Raw genomic sequence first — 22,348 nt, forward strand, 5'->3', positions numbered from 1 at the left:
TAAGACAATAGAATATGTCCCCCTTGTACCCACTGCTTACCACTACATCAATCAAGCTAACGTTTAATAACAGGAAATTACAGCTGGAACAACTGTTAAGTATCAGACCCTATATACAAAGTCATGTCCCAGGAAACCAAAGACAACAGAATAGGAGACAGTAGGGATAGCATAAGAAATTTTAGACTTTGACGTCTATAACTACAACAAACATTGAATATAGCCTGATTCGTAGACAGATAAAACATAAAACCTCACACTTAAGGATGAATTTTCTGAATTCTGTTCCCCAATATATCATGTCTAGCTTTCAACAAAAAATTAGAAGGCATGTTAAATGGCAAAATACAGTCTCAAGAGTCAATCAAAATAAGCATCAGAACCTGACTCAGATATGGCAGAAATTTTGGAACTATCAAGACTGATATGATAAGGGCTCTAGTGGAAAAAAAAATGGACAGCATTTAAGAACAAATGAGTAATATAAACGGAGAGATAAAACCCTATGAAGAATGAGGGGGAAGGACAAGCTGGCTGATTAGAAGTAGCTAGTGTATGCTACGCTCACAAAGAGAAGCAACAGCGGCAATTAAACACTACGTCTTCAACTGAAACATGCAAGTGAACACATTGAAATCCATCAAAGAAACAAATTGACTCATGGAGAATAGAGAGAAGACAGGACGTCCGTCCACCTGGGAGGTTCCCCCTCCATGGGAATTGGTGAGTGAATGAGAAACCCCAGGAATCCACACTTCTTCCACAGATGTTTGGTACCCTAAAATCTGGAGATCCCTTTGTGAGCCCACTCTACCACCAAGATCTTCAAACTGACACACAGAGCTATGTGGAGACTGGGCAGTGCCACACTCACATACATGCAGAGTCCCAGAAGCCTTGGATCCCCAGGCATCCTGGCATTAGCAGCTCCAGCTCTGTTAAAGGGGGAGGTAAGACTCCCTTATACACCCTTAAGAAAGATTCTGAATGCAGGGGGCTGAACAATGAAGGTCTACAAGTCTTGCAGGATAAGACACACTGGTCTGGGACTTTAGTCACCCCCTAGTGGGGCTCTTGGGCTAGTAATAGCTCCTCACTTCCCAGGGATGGAGCTCCCAGAGGAAGGGGTGGGCTGCCATCTTTACAATCTCACAGGCTTCATGCTCTGGAGAGGCCCAGGCAACTAGAGTGTGGCCATTTCTTCTCACTGGGCAGGACCTCCAAACCAGGGACTCCAGCTACCCCCTCATTGGGGTTCTCATGCTGGTGGCAGTTCTGCAACTCCCTGGGACAGAGCTCAAAGAAGGAGGAGCAGGCCACCATCGTTGCTCTCTTGCAGCACTTGCCTTTGCTACCTTCAAGCTCTGAAGAGTCCACGGTAACTAGGGACTGGTGCAAACCTTCAGCACAGTGCAGTCACCCCATGGAAAAGTGGTCACATTCCTCCCCATGCAGGTATTTGTCCTCACTTCTCCTCACTGGGCAAGGCCTCCCAACCTGGGACTCCAGGAGAACTACCCTGCACACACCTGAACACTTCGCCACCACAAATGTCTCTAGGAGCTACAGGGTCAAATTGCTGATCTGAAGAAGAAACTGAATGAGAAGTCCAAAGTTCTGAAACTAAAGGATTCCACAGAGCATACTGTCTCCAAACTGAACCAGGAGATACGGATGATGAAAAACCAGTGGGTACAGTTAATGCATCAAATGAAAGAGGATGCTGAGAAGTTCAGACAATGGAAGCAGAAAAAAGACAAAGAAGTAATACAGTTAAAAGAATGAGACCGTAAGAGGCAATATGAGCTGCTGAAACTTGAAAGAATCTTCCAGAAACAATACAATGTGCTCAGACCTAAAACAGAGGAGGCAGCAGCTGCCAATAAGCATCTCAAGGATGCTCTCCAGAAACAACAGGAGGTCGCGGAAAAGCGGAAAGAGACTCAGAGCCGTGGAATGGAAAGCACTGCAGCTCGAGTGAAGAATTGGCTTGGAAATGAAATAGAGGTTATGGTTAGTACTGAGGAAGCCAAACGCCATCTGAATGACCTCCTTGAAGACAGAAAGATCCTGGCTCACGATGTGGCTCAACTCAAAGAAAAAAAGGAATCTGGGGAGAATCCACCTCCTAAACTCCGGAGGCGTACATTCTCCCTTACTGAAGTGCCTGGTCAAGTTTCAGAATCAGAAGATTCTATTACAAAGCAGATTGAAAGCCTACAGACTGAAATGGAATGCAGGAGTGCTCAGATTGCTGACCTACAGCAGAAGCTGCTAGATGCAGAAAGTGAGGACAGACCAAAACAATGCTGGGAGAATATTGCCACCATTGTGGAAGCCAAGTGTGCCCTGAAATATTTGATTGGAGAGCTGGTCTCCTCCAAAATACAGGTCAGCAAACTTGAAAGCAGCCTGAAACAGAGCAAGGCCAGCTGTGCTGACACGCAGAAGATGCTGTTTGAGGTACGAAATCATTTTGCCGAGATAGAGACAGAGTTACAAGCTGAGCTGGTCAGAATGGAGCAACAGCACCAGGAGGAGGTGCTGTACCTTCTCAGCCAGCTGCAGCGAAGCCAAATGGCAGAGAAACCGTTAGAGGAATCAATCAGTGAAAAGGAACAGCAGCTACTGAGCACACTGAAGCATCAGGATGAAGAACTTCAGAAGACGCGAGAAGTGTGTGAGCAAAATAAGCAGCTTCTCCGAGAGAATGAAATCAAGCAGAAACTGACTCTCCTCCAGATAGCCAGCAGACAGAAACCTCTTCCTAAGGATGCCCTTCTATCTCCAGACTCTCCTTTTGAATATATCCCACCTAAGCCAACACCTCCTCATGTTAAAGAAAAGTTCCTGGAGCAAAGCATGGACGTCGAGGATCTAAAATATTGCTCAGAGCATTCTGTCAATGAGCATGAGGATGGTGATGGTGACGGTGATGAGGGGGATGATGAGGAATGGAAGCCAACAAAATTAGTTAAGGTGTCCAGGAAGAACATCCAAGGGTGTTCCTGCAAGGGCTGGTGTGGAAACAAGAAGTGTGGGTGCAGGAAGCAAAAGTCAGACTGTGGTGTGGACAGTAGCTGTGATCCCACAAAGTGTCGGAACCACCAGCAAGGCAAGGATAGCTTGAGTACAGTTGAATGGACCCAGGATTCCAAAGGCTCCTTCAACCTGGAGGATCCTACTGAGGTGACTCCAGGATTGAGCCTCTTTAACCCTGTCTGTGCCACCCCCAATAGCAAGATCCTGAAAGAGATGTGTGACCTGAAGCAAGTGTTGTCAAAGACTGCACACCTCCCTCCCCTTTTGACCTCCCAGAGCGGAAACATGTAGCAACAGAATACCAAGGAAATAAGGCTCCAGGGAAGAAAAAGAAACGAGCTCTGGCCAGTAATACCAGCTTCTTCTCTGGCTGCTCCCCTATTGAATAGGCCCACTGAAGTTGGAGTCATCATCTCTACCCACAATCTGGCCTGGTAGATGCTTTTAGGTTGCAGCCAGAAAGGGTTTTTTAAATGACTCCTCTGGATTTCAGGTTTCTTGCTGTTGCAAAAAGGAACAAAGCATTACTGAAAAGAATGTAACCTTTGTTGGATGTTGGCCCTCAGCGTCCAGCCCCGGACTACTGTTCTCTGTTCTCCAGAAGGGTGGTAAGCCACTTACTAAAGAGAGAACCAACTGACTTTCCTAATGACTCATCAGGAACCAGCCCTCAGTATGATCAAGTTCTTTCTTATTTGTGAGCAGTTCAGGCCATCTCCTGATGGCTTTCCTATCTTTTGGTTGTCTCTGTTTAATGGAGGAGCCTGGCTTAGGATGGAGGCCTGGCTTACATTTTTCACTCCACCTCAGGAATGGGGTTGTGATCTTTTCTGTCCTGACCCTCTCTGAATTGTAAGTGTTTCAATAGTACTTTTGACTGTCTGCCATGTTGTTGAAGTAAATGAACTATTTTTAAATGTTAAGTAAATAAACCTTGGCTCATCTACAAAAAAAAAAAAAAATTAATAAAAAATAATTAAAAAAAGAAAAGCTAAGCCCAAAAAAGCACTCATAAATTACTACAAACTGAGATTTCACCAATTATATTTTAAAAGTCTGTTTTTCAAAATGTAAGTAGCTGACTACTAATGAAGATACAAATTATATGTACAGACACTTTAAAGATTTTAACGGAATGCTTGTTTGTCATTTTATTAATACTTGGCAGAAAAAATAAATATTAATCATCTTAAAAAAAAAAGTTGGACCTTACCTTACTCAATATACAAAAATTAACTCAAAATGCATCAAAGATTTAGTAGAGAAAGAAAGTAGGATAGTGCTTTCCAGGGGCTGATGGAAGGGAATAACACGGAGTTATTTTTTAATATATGTAATTTTAATTTAGAATGATGCAAAAGTTCTGGAGATCAATAGTGGTGATAGCTGCACAACAATGTGAATACACTTAACACCACCAAATTGGACAGTTAACAGTGGCTAAAATGGCAAATTTAATGTCATGTATATTTTACTACAACGTTTTTTAAAAAAAATTGGAATGTACAACTTAATGGGCAGACCTTAAAGTATACTAGGGACTTTAGTTAATAATAATGTATCAGTATTCATTTATCGATAGTAAAAAAAAAAAAAGGTACCATACTATTATAAGATGCTAGTAATATGGGAACCTGTGGGCAGCACGTGGCAGAGGTGGGGTGTAAGAAAAAAGTATGGGTGCTCTCTGTACGTACTTTCTGCTCAATTTTTCTGTAAACCTAAAACTACTCTTAAATACAGAGTCAGTTTTTCAAAAAGCCAGTATTATTGCATCTTTGTTGTTTTACTTCTGTTTTCTCTAAATGTTTTAAAAGCCAAATGCATAAAGCTATAATTACAAATCTGTTAATAGACACACAGTATATAAAGATTAAATTTGAGGAGAGAGATCCAAGATGGCTGACCACTAGCAGCTCGGGATTGTAGCTCCCAGTGAAAGTGCAGAGAACAAGAGGACGCCACACTTTCAGATGAATTTTTGTTGCTCACGGACCAGGAGATTCCCAGGGGAAGAGCCCCACAGGTCACCAGCGCGACTCTTGTGGCCGGCGCGGCGGTTTTGCTGGCACCTCAGCGCAGCAGTTCTTGGTGCAGAGTGAGCGGGACTGGGGACCCTTTTGGCCGATTCCCGGGCAGAAAAGCACCATCAATCTTAACACCGCTGTTTTGGCCGGCGCAGTGGATTGCTCAGATTTCGGTGCTGGGAATCAACAAGTTGGACGTCCACTAAGAAACCTAATTTGAAAGTCGGAAATCACAAAGATGACAGGTGGATAAATTAACAATGATGGGAAGAAACCAGCGTAAAAAGGCTGAGAATACCCCAAATCAGAATGCCTCTCCCTCTACAGGGGATCACAGTTCCTCATCAGCAAGGGAACAAGCCCTGATGGAGAACGAGTGTGTTCCATTAACAGAAGTAGGCTTCTAAAGGTGGATATTAAGAAACTTCTGTGAATTAAAAGAACTTGTTCTAACCCAATGCAAAGAAACTAAGAACTCTGAAAAAAGGTTTGACGAAATGCTAACGAGAATAGACAATTTGGATAGGAATATAGGTGAATTAATGGAGCTGAAAAACACAACACGAGAACTTCGCAAAGTTTGCACAAGTTTTAACAGTCGAATTGATCAAGCAGAAGAAAGCATATCAGAGTTCGAAGACCAACTTAACGAAATAAAACGAGAAGTCAAGATTAGAGAAAAAAGGATATAAAAGAATGAGCAAAGTCTCCAAGAAATATGGGACTATGTGAAAAGACCTGATCTACGTTTGATAGGTGTACCTGTATGTGATGAAGGGAATGAATCCAAGGTGGAAAATACTCTTCAGGAGATTATTCAGGAAAACTTTCCCAACCTAGTAAGATAGGACAATATTCAACTCCAGGTAACACAGAGAACACCACAAAGATATTCCTCAAGAAGACCAACCCCAAGGCACATAATCGTCAGAATCATTAGGGTTGAAATGAAGGAGAAAATACTAAGAGCAGCCAGAGAGAAAGGTCAGGTTACCCACAAAGGGAAGCCTATCAGACTTACAGCAGATCTCTCAGCAGAAACCCTACAAGCCAGAAAGGAGTAGGGGCCAATATTCAACATCCTTAAAGAAAAGAACTTTCAACCCAGAATTTCATATCCAGCCAAACTGAGCTTCAAAAGCGAAGGAAAAACAAAATCTTTTGCAAACAAGCAAGTACTTAGAGATTTCACCATCACCAGGCCTGCTTTGCAGAAGCTTCTGAAAGAAGCACCATACATATAAAGGAGCAACCAGTATTAGCCTTTCCAAAAATATATCCAGCTAGCATCAAATGGCAGTATTAAACTCATATATATTATTAACTGGATAAAAAGCCAAACCCCATCGGTATGCTGTATCCAGATCCATCTCACGTGCAACGATACACAAAGACTCAAAACAAAGGGACAGAGGAAGATTTACCAATCAAACGGAGAGCAAACATAAATAAATAAATAAAAAGCAGGAGTTGCAATTCTCACCTCTGATAAAATAGACTTTAAAGCAAGAAAGATCAAATGAGGCAAAGAAGGACATTACATAATGGTAAAAGGATCAATGCAACAAGAAAAGCTAACGATCCTATATATACACGTACCCAATACAGGAGCACCCAGATACGTAAGACCTCCCACACAATAATAGTGGGAGACTGTAACATCACATTGTCAATATTAGACTGATCGACGAGATAGAAAATTAACAAGGATATCCAGGACTTGAACTCAGACCTGGAACAAGTAAACTTAATAAACATTTATAGAACTCTCCACTTCAAATACACAAAACATAAATTCTTATCAGTACCACATCACACCTATTCCAAAAGTGACTACATAATTGGAAGTAAATCACTCCTCTATAATTGCATAGCATTTCATAGGTTTAAATGAAATATTGGTTGGCTGCTTGTTTGTTATTTTCTTCCCTTATTCCTTCCTGTCTCCATTGTTAAGCACAATTACTGGCATAAAAGATGTTTTCAATTCCCATTTTTAGATTGCATTCTAGCTGGGCAATAAAGCAATACTCCTGTTCTCTGTCCCTCTTTCTCTTCCTTTTTCTTCCTCTTCTTCATTCTTTTTTTCTTTCTCTTTCTTTCTTCTTTCTCCGTCAAAAAAAAAGATTAAATTTGTGATAACATAAAGAGGGAGATGGAAGTATAAAGGAGCAGAATTTTGTGTTATCACTGAAACTAAGCTGATATTAATTAAACCTGAATGTTGTATAGTTAAGATATTAATTGTAATACCCAGAGTGACCATTAAGAAAAAAAGCAAAGATGGCTGGTGAGATCCAGCTCAGAATTGCAGCTCCGAGTGAAAGTGCAGAGGGTGAGTGGACGCCGCATTTCCAGACGGATTTTTATTGCCCACAGACCAGGAGATTCGCAAGCGGAGGAGCCCCATGGGTCGCCAGCACGGCTGTTTTGGCCGGCGTGGCAGTTTTGCCTGCGCCCTGGCACAGCCGCTCCTGGTGCAGAGTAAACGAGACTCTGTTCCCTCTTAGCCAGCAAGGGGAACTGAAACGGGGAGCCAGGCCAGGAGATTCCCGGGCAAAAAAAGCGCCACGAAACTCAGAGACGCGGTTTCAGCGGCACAGTGGGTCGCCACACGGGAAATCACACAGATCCCGGTGCCTATTCAACAGGCGACCAGGACACATGGGAGAGGGCCGACCGTTCAACGAAAAAATAAAAGGCTCTGAGGCAGGGAGCCAGGAGATCAGGCCCGGCTGGTCCCACCCCCATAAAAACAAAAACAAAAAAACAGCAATTGGAAACGCTCTGGGTTGAGAGTTTCACAGCAAGCACAGCTGAACCCGGGACAGTCCAGCTCTGTCGGGGAGGGACGTCCGCCATTACTGAGGCAGCCTGCCGTTGCTGAGGCAACCCGCCATTACAGAGAAAGTCCGTGATTACAGAGGCAGGCCAACATTGCGGAAGCAGCTCTAACTACACCCATATAAATAGGACTGCAGGGAAGTTCACATAGCAGCTGGGCAGAGCCCACAGCAGCTCAGTGAAGCCTCTGCAGGCTGAAAGTGACTAAGCTGCCTCCTTGTGGGCAGGGCAGCCCTGAAGAAAAAAAAGGCAGCAGTACAGCAGAAACTCATAAAGGCCTAACTCCCTGGGACAGAACACCTGGGGAAAAAAAAAGGGGGGGCTTATGAGTTCTGCTGCTGCAGACTTAAATTTACCAGCCCAGCACCTCTGAATGAACAACGGGGCTCACAGCTCAGCACCTGAGCTAATATAAAGGACTGCTTCCTCAAGCAGCTCCTGACCCCCGTATATCCAGAGTCACCTCGTAAAGCAGAGCTCAGACTGACATTTGGCAGGTATCCTTCTGGGACAAAGCAGAAGAAACTGGTAGCAACCTTTACTGTTCGGCAGCTGCTGCAAGTGATCCCCAGGCAAGCAGGGCCTGGAGTGGACCTCAGCAGTCCTACAGCAGAGAGGCCAGACAGTTAAAAGGAAAACTAAGAAACAGAAATAACTTCAACAACAAACAGAACGTCCACTCAGAGACTCAACCAGAAAGTCAACAACTACAAAGCCGACAGGTGGATAAGTCCACAAAGATGGGAAGAAACCAGTGCAAAAAGGATGAAAACACCCAAAACCAGAACACCTCTCTTCCTACAAGGGATCATAACTCCTCACCAGCAAGGGAACAAGACTGGATGGAGAATGAGTGTGATGAAATGACAGAATGAGCCTTCAGAAAGTGGGTAATAAGATACTTCCGTGAGCTAAAAGAACATGTTCTAAGCCAATGCAAAGAAACTAAGAACCTTGAAAAAAGATTTGACGAAATGCTAACGAGAATGGACAACTTAGAGAGGAATATAAGCGAATTGATGGAGCTGAAAAACACAACACGAGAACTTCGCGAAGCACGCACAAGTTTCAACAGCCGAATTGACCAAGCAGAAGAAAGGCTATCAGAGGTCGAAGATCAACTCAATGAAATAAAACGAGAAGGCAAGATTAGAGAAAACAGGGTAAAAAGGAATGAACAGTCAACAAGAAATATGGGACTATGTGAAAAGACCTAATCTACGTTTGATAGGTATACCTGAATGTGACGAAGAGAATGAATCCAAGCTGGAAAATACTCTTCAGGATATTATCCAGGAAAACTTCCCCAACCTAGCAAGGCAGGCCAATATTCAAGTCCAGGAAATACAGAGAACACCACAAAGATATTCCTCTAGAAGAGCAACCCCAAGGCACATAATCGTCAGATTCACCAGGGTTGAAATGAAGGAGAAAACGCTAAGGGCAGCCAGAGAGAAAGGTCGGGTTACCCACAGAGGGAAGCCCATCAGACTGACAGCAGATCTCTCAGCAGAAACCCTACAAGCCAGAAGAGAGTGGGGGCCGATATTCAACATCCTTAAAGAAAAGAACTTTCAACCCAGAATTTCATATCCAGCCAAACTAAGCTGCATAAGTGAAGGAAAAATAAAATCCTTTGTGAACAAGCAAGTACTCAGAGATTTCATCACCACCAGACCGGCTTTACAAGAGCTCCTGAAAGAGGAACTACACATAGAAAAGAACAACCAGTACCAGCCACTCCAAAAACACACGAAATGGTAAAGAGCATCAACACAATGAAGAATCTGCATGAACCAACGGGCAAAACAGCCAGCTAGCATCAAAATGGCAGGATCAAATTCACACATAACAATATTAACCTAAACGTAAATGGACTAAATGCCCCAATAAAAAGACACAGACTGGCAAATTGGATAAAAAGCCAAAACCCATCAGTGTGCTGTATCCAGGAAACCCATCTCACATGCAAGGATACACAAAGGCTCAAAATAAAGGCATAGAGGAAGATTTACCAAGCAAATGGAGAGCAAAAGGAAAGCAGGAGTTGCAATTCTCATCTCTGATAAAATAGACTTTAAAGCAACAAAGATCAAAAGAGACAAATAAGGACATTACATAATGGTAAAAGGATCAATGCAACAAGAAGAGCTAATGATCCTAAATATATATGCACCTAATACAGGAACACCTATATACATAAGGCAAGTTCTTAATGACTTACAAAGAGACTTACACTCCCACACAATAATAGTGGAAGACTTCAACACACCATTGTCAATATTAGACAGATCAACGAGACAGAAAATTAACAAGGATATCCAGGACTTGAACTCAGACCTGGACCAAGCAAACCTAATAGACATTTAAAGAACTCTCCACCCAAAATCCACAGAATATACATTCTTCTCAGCAACACATCACACCTACTCTAAAATTGACCACATAATTGGAAGTAAATCACTCCTCAGCAAATGCAAAAGAACGGAAACCATAACAAACAGCGTCTCAGACCACAGTGCAATCAAGTTAGAACTCAGAATTCGGAAACCAACCCAGAACCGCACAGCTTCATGGAAACTAAACAACTTTCTCTTGAATGTTGACTGGATAAACAATGAAATGAAGGCAGAAATAAAGATGCTCTTCAAAACCAACAAGAACGAAGACACCACATACCAGAATCTCTGGGACACATTTAAAGCAGTATCGAGAGGAAAATATATAGCAATAAGTGCTCACATGAGAAGCAAGGAGAGATCTAAAATTGACACCCTATCGTCACAATTGAAAGAGCTAGAGGAGCAAGATCAAAAAAACTCAAAACCTAGCAGAAGACAAGAAATAACTAAGATCAAAGCAGAATTGAAGGAGATAGAGACACGAAAAACCTTTCAAAAAGTCAATAAATCCAGGAGCTGGTTTTTTGAAAAGATCAACAAAATAGACAGACCACTAGCCAGATTAATAAAAAAGAAAAGAGAGAATAACCAAAGAGATGCAATAAAAAATGATAAAGGGGATATCACCACAGATTCCACAGAAATTCAAACCATCATCGGAGATTATTACAAACAACTCTATGCACATAAACTAGAAAACCTGGAAGAAATGGATAAATTCCTGGACAGTTGCCTCCTCCCAAGCCTAAACCAGGAAGAAGTCGAAGCCCTGAATAGACCAATAACAAGGTCTGAAGTCGAGGCAGCAATTAAGAGCCTACCACCCAAACACCACATAAACAGAACCAAAGACAAAAACCACATGATTATCTCAATTGATGCAGAGAAGGCCTTTGACAAAATTCAACAGCCCTTTATGCTAAAAACCCTCAATAAACTAGGTATCGACGGAACGTGTCTCAATATAATAAAAGCTATTTACGACAGACCAACAGGCAATATCATACTGAATGGGCAAAAACTGGAAGCATTCCCTTTGAAATCTGGCACTAGACAAGGATGCCCTGTCTCACCACTCCTATTCAATATAGTACTGGAAGTTCTAGCCAGAGTAATCAAGCAAGAAAAAGAAATGAAGGGTATTCAATTAGGAAAGGAGGAAGTCAAATTGTCTCTATTTGCAGACAACATGATTGTATATCTAGAAGACCCCATCATCTCAGCCCAAAATCTCCTGAAACTGATAAGCAACTTCAGCAAAGTCTCAGGATACAAAATCAATGTGCAAAAATCACAAGCATTCCTATACACCAATAACAGACTTAAAGAGAGCCAAATCAAGAAAAAACTGCCATTCACAATTGCTACGAAGAGAATAAAATACCTAGGAATACAACTAACAAGGAACGTACAGGACATCTTCAAGGAGAACTACAAACCACTGCTCAACGAAATAAGAGAGGACACAAACAGATGGAGAAACATTCCATGTTCATGGTTAGGAAGAATCAATATCATGAAAATGGCCATACTGCCCAAAGTAATTTACAGATTCAACGCTATCCCCATCAAGCTACCAATGACCTTCTTCACAGAACTGGAAAAAACTAACTTATACTTCATATGGAACCAAAAGAGAGCCCGCATAGCCAAGTCAATTCTAAGCAAAAAGAACAAAGCGGGAGGCATCACACTACTGGACTTCAAGCTATACTACAAGGCTACAGTAATCAAAACAGCATGGTACTGGTACCAAAACAGACATATAGACCAATGGAACAGAACAGAGGCGTCGGAGGCAACAGAACATATCTACAACCATCAGATCTTAGACAAACCTGATAAAAGCAAGCAATGGGGAAAGGATTCCCTGTTTAATAAGTGGTGTTGGGAAAACTGGGTAGCCATATGCAGAAAGCAGAAACTGGACGCCTTCCTGACACCTTAACACTAAAATTAACTCCAGATGGATTAAGGACTTAAACATAAGACCTAACACCATAAAAACCCTAGAAGAAAACCTAGGCAAAACCATTCAGGACATAGGTGTAGGCAAGGACTTCATGACCAAAACACCAAAAGCATTGGCAACAAAAGCCAAAATAGACAAATGGGACCTAATCAAACTCCACAGCTTCTGCACGGTGAAAGAAACAGTCAATAGAGTGAATTGGCAACCAACAGAATGGGAAGAAATTTTTGCAGCCTACCCATCTGACAAAGGGCTGATATCCAGAATTTACAACGAACTAAAACAGATTTACAAGAAAAAAACAAACAAGCCCATTCAAAAATGGGCGAAGGATATGAACAGATACTTTACAAAAGAAGACATACATGAGGCCAACAAGCAAATGAAAAAATGCTCATCATCACTGGTCATTAGAGAAATGCAAATCAAAACTACATTGAGATACCATCTCACGCCAGTTAGAATGGCGATCATTAAAAAATCTGGAGACAACAGATGCTGGAGAGGATGTGGAGAAATAGGAACACTTTTGCACTGTTGGTGGGAGTGTAAATTAGTTCAACCATTGTGGAAGACAGTGTGGCGATTCCTCAAGGATCCAGAAATAGAAATTCCATTTGACCCAGCAATCCCATTACTGGGTATATATCCAAAGGATTATAAATCATTCTACTATAAGGACACATGCACACGAATGTTCATTGCAGCACAGTTTACAATAGCAAAGACCTGGAAGCAACCCAAATGCCCATCGATGATAGACTGGACAGGAAAAATGTGGCACATATACACCATGGAGTATTATGCAGCCATCAAAAACGATGAGTTCACGTCCTTTGTAGGGACATGGATGAACCTGGAAACCATCATTCTCAGCAAACTGACACAAGAACACAAAATCAAACATCGCATGTTCTCACTCATAGACGGGTGTTGAACAATGGGAACACATGGACACAGGGAGGGGAGCACTATACACTGGGGTCTGTTGGCGGGGAGTAGTGGGGACAGCGGCGGGTGGGGAGTTGGGGAGAGATAGCATGGGGAGAAATGCCACATATAGGTGAAGGGGAGGAAGGCAGCAAATCACACTGCCACGTGTGCACCTATGCAACAATCTTGCATGTTTTTCACATGTACCCCAAAACCTAAAATGCAATTAAAAAAAGAAAGAAAGAAAGAAAAAAAGCACTGGAAAAAAAAACACACAAAAAAGAAACGAGAAGAGAATGAAAGTGGTACACTAGAAAAACTATCAAATTATTTTCCACAGTGGCTGTACCATTTTACATACCAACGAGCAATGTACAAGAGTTCCAATTTCTCCACATCCTTGGTAATACTTAGGTTCCATAAAAAAATTACAGACATACTAGTGGGTGTGGAGTGGTGTAGCTATGGTTTCGATCTGCATTTCTTTAAAGAACAATAATGCTGATCATCTTTTCATGTGCTTTGGCCATTTGTATATCTTCTTTGGAAATATGTCTTTAAAATTCCTTTGCCTAGTTTTTAATTGTGTTATTGCTCTTTTATTGATTGGTAAGAGTTATTTAAATATTAAATACCATTTTTGGCATGCTAGAAAAATCACATTAACAGGAGTCTCAAAAAGGTAAAACCTTTGAGCCATTTTCTTTTGCTTCTTATCTACTTGGTATTTACACACCGAAAGGTGGTATTCATTTAAGTTTCTGTTTTACTAGATTTTTTTTGCCTCACAATACATTATTACCTGTTTAAGGAACTGAAAGATGATAGAGAGCCCTACTCTAGGAGAACAAGTTTTTTGTGTACTTGGTCACTGTCTCACTGAGGAATAAATCCTCAGCTCTGGGCTAGGGTTTATCGTCTCAGGTGCTTCGAAGAGCATAAATTTACTTCAATTGTATTATCTCAGTGAAATAAATCCCCACTAGAGAACAAAAAAAAATCTACATAGAATTCTGAATTTTACATATACACTGTTTAGGGTCACTTTAGTGCGATCAGATTACGGGATTTGTTGTAGCACAGAATGGAGTTCTAACATAAGAGATGAGATCATATGCTTGCACATACAACCATTTTCTCATTTTTCATTTTGGATCATAGATTTCAGTGTGCCTAACTTTCTTCTCTGGTAAATAAATCAATCTCCCCCAAAACATTAATACCAGTGAGATCTAGACATGTTTGAAAATCCTGTAAATATCACCTTAGAGAGAAAAAAAAATCATTCGCTAAGAAAATAGAATTTCATACTTTACAGAGCCTGTTCCCACAACTTCGGGTATTCGACTGGGACAGTAATAAGAAGACGCCGTTGGGCATGGTGGCTCATGCCTGTAATCCCAGCACTTTGGGAGGTTGAGGCAGGTAGATCACGAGGACAGGAATTCAAGACCAACCTGACCAATATGGTGAAACCCTGTCTCTATTAAAAACAGAAAAATTAGCCCAGAGTGGTGGTGTGTGCCTGTAATCCCAGCTACTTGGGAGACTGAGGCAGGAAAATCGTTTGAATGCAGGAGGCAGAGGATGTAGTGAGATGAGATCACGACACTGCACTCCAGTCTGGGCGACAGAGTGAGATTTCATCTCAAAAAAAGAGCAAAAAAAAAAACAAGACACAATCAATTGTGAATGAACATTAACAAAAATGTGTTAAGTATGTTTTAAAAAATAAACTGTCGAATTTTATTTTACATAGCACGAAGATGATTGACTAAACTGTGCTAACTACCACCAAGATGATTTAAGCTTTTATACATTTTGAATAGAAACTTCCTTCAAGAAGAGCTTAGGAATCTTACTGTTGAATTACATCACTTAATATAGTTTTAAATCATCATTTATTATGCTAATTATCAATAATTTATAATTATCTGAAGTGTCTCAACATATTTGAAATAGCTAAAAGAATTAAAGGTCTTATAATAGTAAACTCTCAAGTTTGTTAGTGCTATGAGATGACTTCTATTTGCATAACAGGAATTTTGAATATTAAGTTCAGGCACAGAAAAAACGCTTTTCTCTTCAGACTAACTTCAGCCTCCAAAATCTTTCTAATGAGTGTTTTGATGCTTACAAATTGATCTGTATTTGTATTTGATTGTAATTTGTATTTCCAATTTGATATTTTCTGTGAGTTTAGACAGCTTATTTATTGTTTTCAACATTAGTAAAAACATAAAACAAAAAGATGCCATTTTCATTATCGAATTGGCAGATATGTTTAAATATGCAGACAGTACTGCTGGTGAATGTGTGGGAAATGAGGGACTCTGATATACTGAGAAAGCATACGATGATATAATCCCTTTGTAAGGAGGTTTCTAGTGTCTACTAAAGCAACAACAAAAAATGCCTATGACCCAAGAGTCTACTTCTCAGAATCATCCACACAAACAAATATGACATTGTAAGACTATGAGATGTTATATAAGACTAATAAGAAGGAGAAAGGTATATACCTATATGGAAAAATCTCCAAGACATACTATTGAAAAAAAAGAGCTGCAGACTAATACATATCCTATGGTAACATTTAATATTCCAAAAAATTTTCAGAACACATGGATATATTTGTGTGGAGGCAATGCATAAAAAGGTTCTAGAAATGGACAATATGCATTACTTCTAGGAAGAAGACTGAAATTGGTGTTTATAGCTGAAGAGGTCTTTAACTTTACTTGTAATACTCAATCTTTTGAAATCAAAATGTATTAAGCTCTTACATCAGCTGGATTTTAAAGGGCCCAACAAATGTCAATCCTTTTACGCTACCCAAATTCTGTACAAACTGAGTAAAAGGAGTAAAGCAGATGAGAAATAAACACATAATCTTTGTTACTAATAATTCTAAAACAGAGAAATATGACGCAGATCTTTGGGCAGGAAGGCTTCCTAAAAAGAAATTTCAGAATTTAACCCACAATCCCATCCAATTAAAAACTGGGGCCCTATTTTCAACCTTCACTTGAAAACTTATGTTATAAAACAGCAAAGAAGAACACAGCCCCCTGTGGAACAAGAAAGGGAAGAGAGAAGGGTAAGAGTGAATAAGGGTGGGGACACAGAAAAGCCAGAGATATTATTCTAATAAAGATCCCACTACATGTAAGGCTACACCAAAAGTGGAGGAAAAAAAAAACATTGTTCCCTAGCAGCACATATAAATAAAATTTTTAAAAATGTTAATTGCTCTTTTTTTAGGGAATATGGAGGCTTTGGTGACTTTGAGGGCAGAGTTTTAGCCGAGTAGTAGAGAAAGAAACTAGACTGCAATTGTGTGAGGACTAAGTAGGAGATGAGAAAGCAGAAATAACAAATGTGGAAAAACGATTACTCTGAAAGGGTGGAGAGAAAGCTGGAAAAGTATGTGAGATTAGTGTTGGGAAAAAGGATTTTATTCTTCCCAAGGGAAAAATTAGTGTATGTTCCATGCAGATATAGAGAAACCTGTAAAAATAATGGGGTTAAAATACAGGAGAATGTAAATAATTACGAAAGTGAAAGTCCCTAAGGAGAAGCAAACATTGACAGAATTGAAGGGAAAAATTACAGTTTTACAATAACAGTAGGAAGTTTCAAATCCCACACTTAATAATGAATAGAGCATCTAGACTCAAGATCAATAAAGAAATAAAGGACCTGAACAGCGGTATACATCAACTAGACCTAACAGACATATATAGAACTCTGCACCAAATAATGGCAAAAACATATTCTTCTAAAATAAGTCTCAATGAACTCTATAAGACTGATATCATGTGAAATATCTTCATTGACAGTGGCTGAATCTAGGAATCAACAACTGAAAGAAAAATTTTAAATTCACATATATATGGAGATTAAATAACACACTATTAAATAACCAAAGGGTCAAAGAAGAAATCACAAGAAAAATCAGAAAATACTCAGAAATGAATAAAAAGAAAAACAGCATAACTAAACTTATGGGATGCAGCAAAGATAGTGATCAGAGAGAAGTTTATACTATAAACACCTACATCAAAACATGAAAAAGATATCAAATCAATTACCTAACTTTATACCTTGAGGAACTAGAAAAAGAAGAGCAAATGAAACCCATAGCTAACTGAAGGAAGGAAATATTTCGAGAAGAAATAAAGAAAATAGAGGATGGAAAAACAGTACAGAGAATCAATAAAACCAAAAGTTGGTTTTTCAAAAAGATAAAGAAAATTGACAATCTTTTAGCTAGACAGACAAAAAAAGAAGACATAAATATCTAAAACCAGAAAGGGGAAACATTATTACCAGCCACACAGAAATTTTATAAGATTAAAAGTATACAATCAACATTTGTACATCAACAAATTAGATAACTTAGATGAAATCAACAAATTCTTAAAAACACACATAAATTACCTAAACTGACTCAAAATCTGGACAGAAAAGAAACTGAACTGAATAGAAAATCTCAACTGACCCATAAACAGTGAAGAAATTGGACCAGTAATCAGAAACTTCCCCCAAAAGAGAATTCCAGGACCAGATGGTTTCACTAGACAATTCCAACAAACATAAAGAAGAGTCAACAACAATCCTCAAGCTCTTCTAAAAAGTAGAAGGGGGAGCATCTTCTAACTAATTCTACGGAGCCAGTATTACTCTGATATCAAAACCAGATGAAGACAACACAAGGAAACAATACATACCTGTATCACTTATGAATATAGATACAAAAATTATCGACAAAATCCCAGCACGCCAAATCCAACAGTATATTAAAAAGAATGTATACCATGACCAAGTGGGATTTATCCTAGAAATGCAAGGGTGGTCAACATAAGAGAGTCAAATCACATAATATATCACTTGAGTAGAAAAAAAAAAAATCTCCACATGATCATCTCCGTTGATACAAAAAAAGATATTTGATAAAACCTGATACCCTTTAAAAAAAACACTGATAAAATTAGGCACCGAAAGGAACTTCCTTACCATGATAATCGGCATTTATGAAAATCCCACAACTAATGTCATATTCAATAGTAAAAGACTGAAAACTTTCACCGAAAAGATCAGAAACAAGACAAGCATGCCCGTTTTCAGCACTGTTATTCAAGTTAAGCCAGAGCAATTAGACCAGAAAAAGAAATACATGATAACCATATAGGAGAAAAGAAGATACAGTATTTCTATTTGTGGATGAAATGATCCTATAGATAGAAATGTCAAAAGAATCCACAAAAAAGCTACTAGAGTGAATAAATAAGTTCAGCAAAGTTGCAGGTGACAAAATCAACACACACATATCAGTTATATTTCTATATACCAGCAATGAACAATCTGAAAAAGAAAGAAAACAATTCCATTTACAATAGCATATAAAAGAGTGAAACACCTAGGAATAAATTGAACCAAGGAGGTGAAAACCTTACATACCTAAAACTAAAAAATATTGCTAAAAGAAGTTAAAGACCAAAATAAATGGAAGGGCATTATGTGTTTATAGAATGGAAACTAAATATTGCAAAGATGGCAATACCCTCAAAGCAACCTATAGATTCAGTGAAAAATATCAATGTGAAAATTCCAAAGACTTTTTTGTTTAAGTGGAAAAGCTGACTCTAAAATTGACATGGAATGGAAAATGACTCAGAATAACAAAAACAATCTTGAAGCAGAAGAACAGACTTGGAGCACATACACTTAATGATTTCAAAACATGCTACAAAACTACTATAATCAAAATTCTGCAGTACTTGATGAAATACAGAGGTCCAGTTTCATTCTTCTGTTTCCTGGCACAGCTCAAAATAAATTATAAATCTAAATGTAACTATGAAACTAATAGAAAAAAATAGGAGAAATACTTCAGGACATTGGTCTGGGCAAAGATTTTATGGATAAGACCTCAAAAGCACAGGCAAAATAGCAAAAATAGACAAATGGGATTATATCAAACTAAAAAGCTTCCACACAGCAAAAGAAACAATCAGAGAATGAAAAGACAATCTACAGAATGGGAGAAAATATTTGCAAACTGTTCATTCGACAAGGGATTACTATCCAGAATATATAGTCATGTATTGTTTAACCATGGGGATACATTCTGAGAAATGTGTCCCTAGGCATTTCCATCATTGTGAGACTCATAGATTCAGATTTTCTTAAGCTCTTCTAAAAGCAGAAGAGCAAAAAAGCTCTTCTACTAAGTATTCATGTATCTAATCATATAAAAGGTACAGAAAAAATTTGGTATTATATTCTTATGGGACAACTGTCATACATGCAGTCCATTATGTACTGAAACGCTGTGCAGTACATGACTATACAAGGAACTCAACTAAACAACAAAAACACAAATACTTCAATTTAAAAATTGGCAAATAATCAGAATAGGCATTTCTCAAAAGAAGACATACAAATGGCCAAAAAGCATATGACAAAACACTCAACATCACTAATCATCAGGGAAATGGAAATCAAAACCACAAAGAGATATCATCGCACCCCAGTTGGAATGGCTATTGTCAAAAAGACAAAAAGAAAAATGCTGGTAAGGATGCAGAGACAATGGAACTCTTACACATTTTTGGTGGGAATGTAAATTAGTACAGCCACTATGGAAAACAGCATGGAGATTTCTCAATAAACTAAAAATAGAACTACCATATGATCCAGGAATCTTACTGCTGGGTATATATCAAAAAGAAAGGATATCAATATATCAAAGACGTATCGGCACTCTCATGTTTATTGCAGCACTATTCACAACAGTCAAGATATGAAATCAGTATAAGTACCCATCAACAGATGCAGGGATTAAAAAATGTGTTCAGCCATAAAAATGAAAGAAATCTTGTCATTGACGGAAACATGGATGAACCTGGAGGACACTATGTGAAATAAGCCAGGCACAGAAAGATGTAATACCACATTATCATTCCTATGTGGAAGCTAAAAAAGCTTATCTCACAGAACTAGAGAGTAGAATAGTGGTTACTATTAGGCTGGTGCAAAAGTAATTGTGGTTTTTTTTTCATTAAAAGTTAAGAGAAGATAGGGAAGGGAGTAGAGAGGGAGAGGCTGGTTAACAGACACAAAATTACAGCAAGATAGGAGGAATAAGTTCTAATATTCTATCACACTATAGGGTGACTATAGTTAAGAATAACGTATTGCATATTTTCAAACAGCTAGAAAAGATTTTGAATGCTCCCAAAACAAAGAAATGATAAATGTTTGAGGTGATAGACACACTAATTACTAATTACTCTGATGTTTAAAACTATACAACTTTTAGAAGAAAACATAGGGGTAAGTCTCTTGTGACCTTGAATTTGGCGATGAATTCTTAGATAATGACACCAAGAGCACCAGCAACAAAAGAAAAAAAACAGATGAATTGAGCTTCTTTGAAATTAAAATCTTTTGCACATCAAAGGACATCGTTAAAAGTGAAAAAACCTACAGAACAGGAGAAAATATTTGCTAATCATATATAGCTAATAAGGGGCATGTATGTATATATTTTAAAACTCCTACGATGCCGAAAAACACAATTAAAAATGGGCAAAGGGCTTTGCAGACGCCGCCGCCGCCTGGAACCTTGTAGTATCAGCCATGGTCAATCCTACCGTGTTCTTCGACATCGCCGTCGATGGCGAGCCCTTGGGCCGCATCTCCTTTGAGCTGTTTGCAGACAAGGTTCCAAAGACAGCAGAAAACTTTCGTGCTCTGAGCACTGGAGAGAAAGGATTTGGTTATAGGGGTTCCTGCTTTCACAGAATTATTCCAGGGTTTATGTGTCAGGGTGCTGACTTCACACGCCATAATGGCACTGGTGGCAAGTCCATCTACGGTGAGAAATTTGATGATGAGAACTTCATCCTAAAGCATACAGGTCTCGGCACCTTGTCCATGGCAAATGCTGGACCCAACACAAACGGTTCCCAGTTTTTCATCTGCACTGTCAAGACAGAGTGGTTGGATGGCAAGCATGTGGTCATTGGCAAGGTGAAAGAAGGCATGAATTGTGAAGGCCATGGGGCGCTTTGGGTCCAGGAATGGCAAGACCAGCAAGATCACCATTGCTGACTGTGGACAACTTTAATAAGTTTGACTTGTGTTTTATCTTAACCACCAGACCATTCCTTCTGTAGCTCAGGAGAGCACCCCTCCACCCCATTTGCTCGCAGTATCCCAAAATCTGTGCTCTCGCTGCAGTTCCCTTTGGGTTCCATGTTTTCCTTGTTCCCTTCCATGCCGAGCTGGATTACAGAGTTGAGTTAAGTTTACGATTATGAAATAAAGACAAAATAACAACAACAAAAAAAATGGGCAAAGAACTTAAACATACATTACTCAAAAAATATATGCAAATGGCCAATAAGGATATGAAAAGATGCTCAACATCATAAGACTTTCAGGAAATGCAAACTAAAACCACAATGATATACCACTTTACACCTACTAAGATGGCTATTTTTAAGATAATGGAAAATAATAAGGATGTGGATAAATTGAAAACCTTGCATTTTGCTGATGGGAATGTAAAATGGTACCGGCACTGTGGAAAACAACTTGGCAATTCCTCTAAAAGCTAAACATATTATACAACCCAGCAATTCCACAACTAGGTTAAATACCCAAAAGAATTTAAATCAGGGACTCAAACAGATACTTGTACTCCAATGTTCACTGCAGCAATATTCATAACCGCCAAAAGATGGAAACAAGCGAAGTGTCCATCAACAGGTGACACCTCATGAACAATGTCGGAGATGACTTTGCATCCCACAATTCCCATCCAAGGAGAGACCATCAACTTTGTGCTTTGATACAAACACATACACACCCCACACTCACCCTTCTCTTTAGCTGATGTTGGAAAATTCCATAGCCATCAACTGATTAAGTGTGTGCTCCACATGGCATTTGAGACACAGAATTATTTCCAAAGGGTCTGGTCCAATTGCATTTTGATGATCTCCAACACTGAGAGTAGTACCCACAGCTGGTATTACAGGCTACAGGAATTCTGTGGATTAAAAAATGTTATAAAGAACTTCAAAAATCATCTAAATTGAAGTTTCACATTGCAA

General features: G+C 39.3%; 1 protein-coding gene and 2 pseudogenes across 6 annotated transcripts in view; 2 read left to right on the top strand and 1 right to left on the bottom strand.

The window, feature by feature from the left end:
* Window positions 1-22,348, bottom strand: part of GPRASP2 (G protein-coupled receptor associated sorting protein 2) — a 49,467-nt gene that overhangs the window by 20,918 nt on the left and 6,201 nt on the right. For all 6 annotated transcript variants that reach the window (XM_064362228.1, XM_064362239.1, XM_064362236.1 and 3 more), the window contains one exon: window positions 22,113-22,284. The gene's annotated coding sequence lies outside the window, so the exon portion shown is untranslated. The remainder of the gene's footprint in view (window positions 1-22,112; window positions 22,285-22,348) is intronic.
* Window positions 1,844-3,440, top strand: LOC135268903 (chromosome-associated kinesin KIF4A-like; annotated as a pseudogene).
* On the top strand, window positions 20,868-21,476 carry LOC135268965 (peptidyl-prolyl cis-trans isomerase A-like; annotated as a pseudogene).

Source organism: Aotus nancymaae, unplaced genomic scaffold (genome assembly GCF_030222135.1).
Source record: "Aotus nancymaae isolate 86718 unplaced genomic scaffold, 86718_ANA_hifiasm-v0.15.2.pri h1tg000004l, whole genome shotgun sequence".
Lineage (NCBI taxonomy): Eukaryota > Metazoa > Chordata > Mammalia > Primates > Aotidae > Aotus > Aotus nancymaae.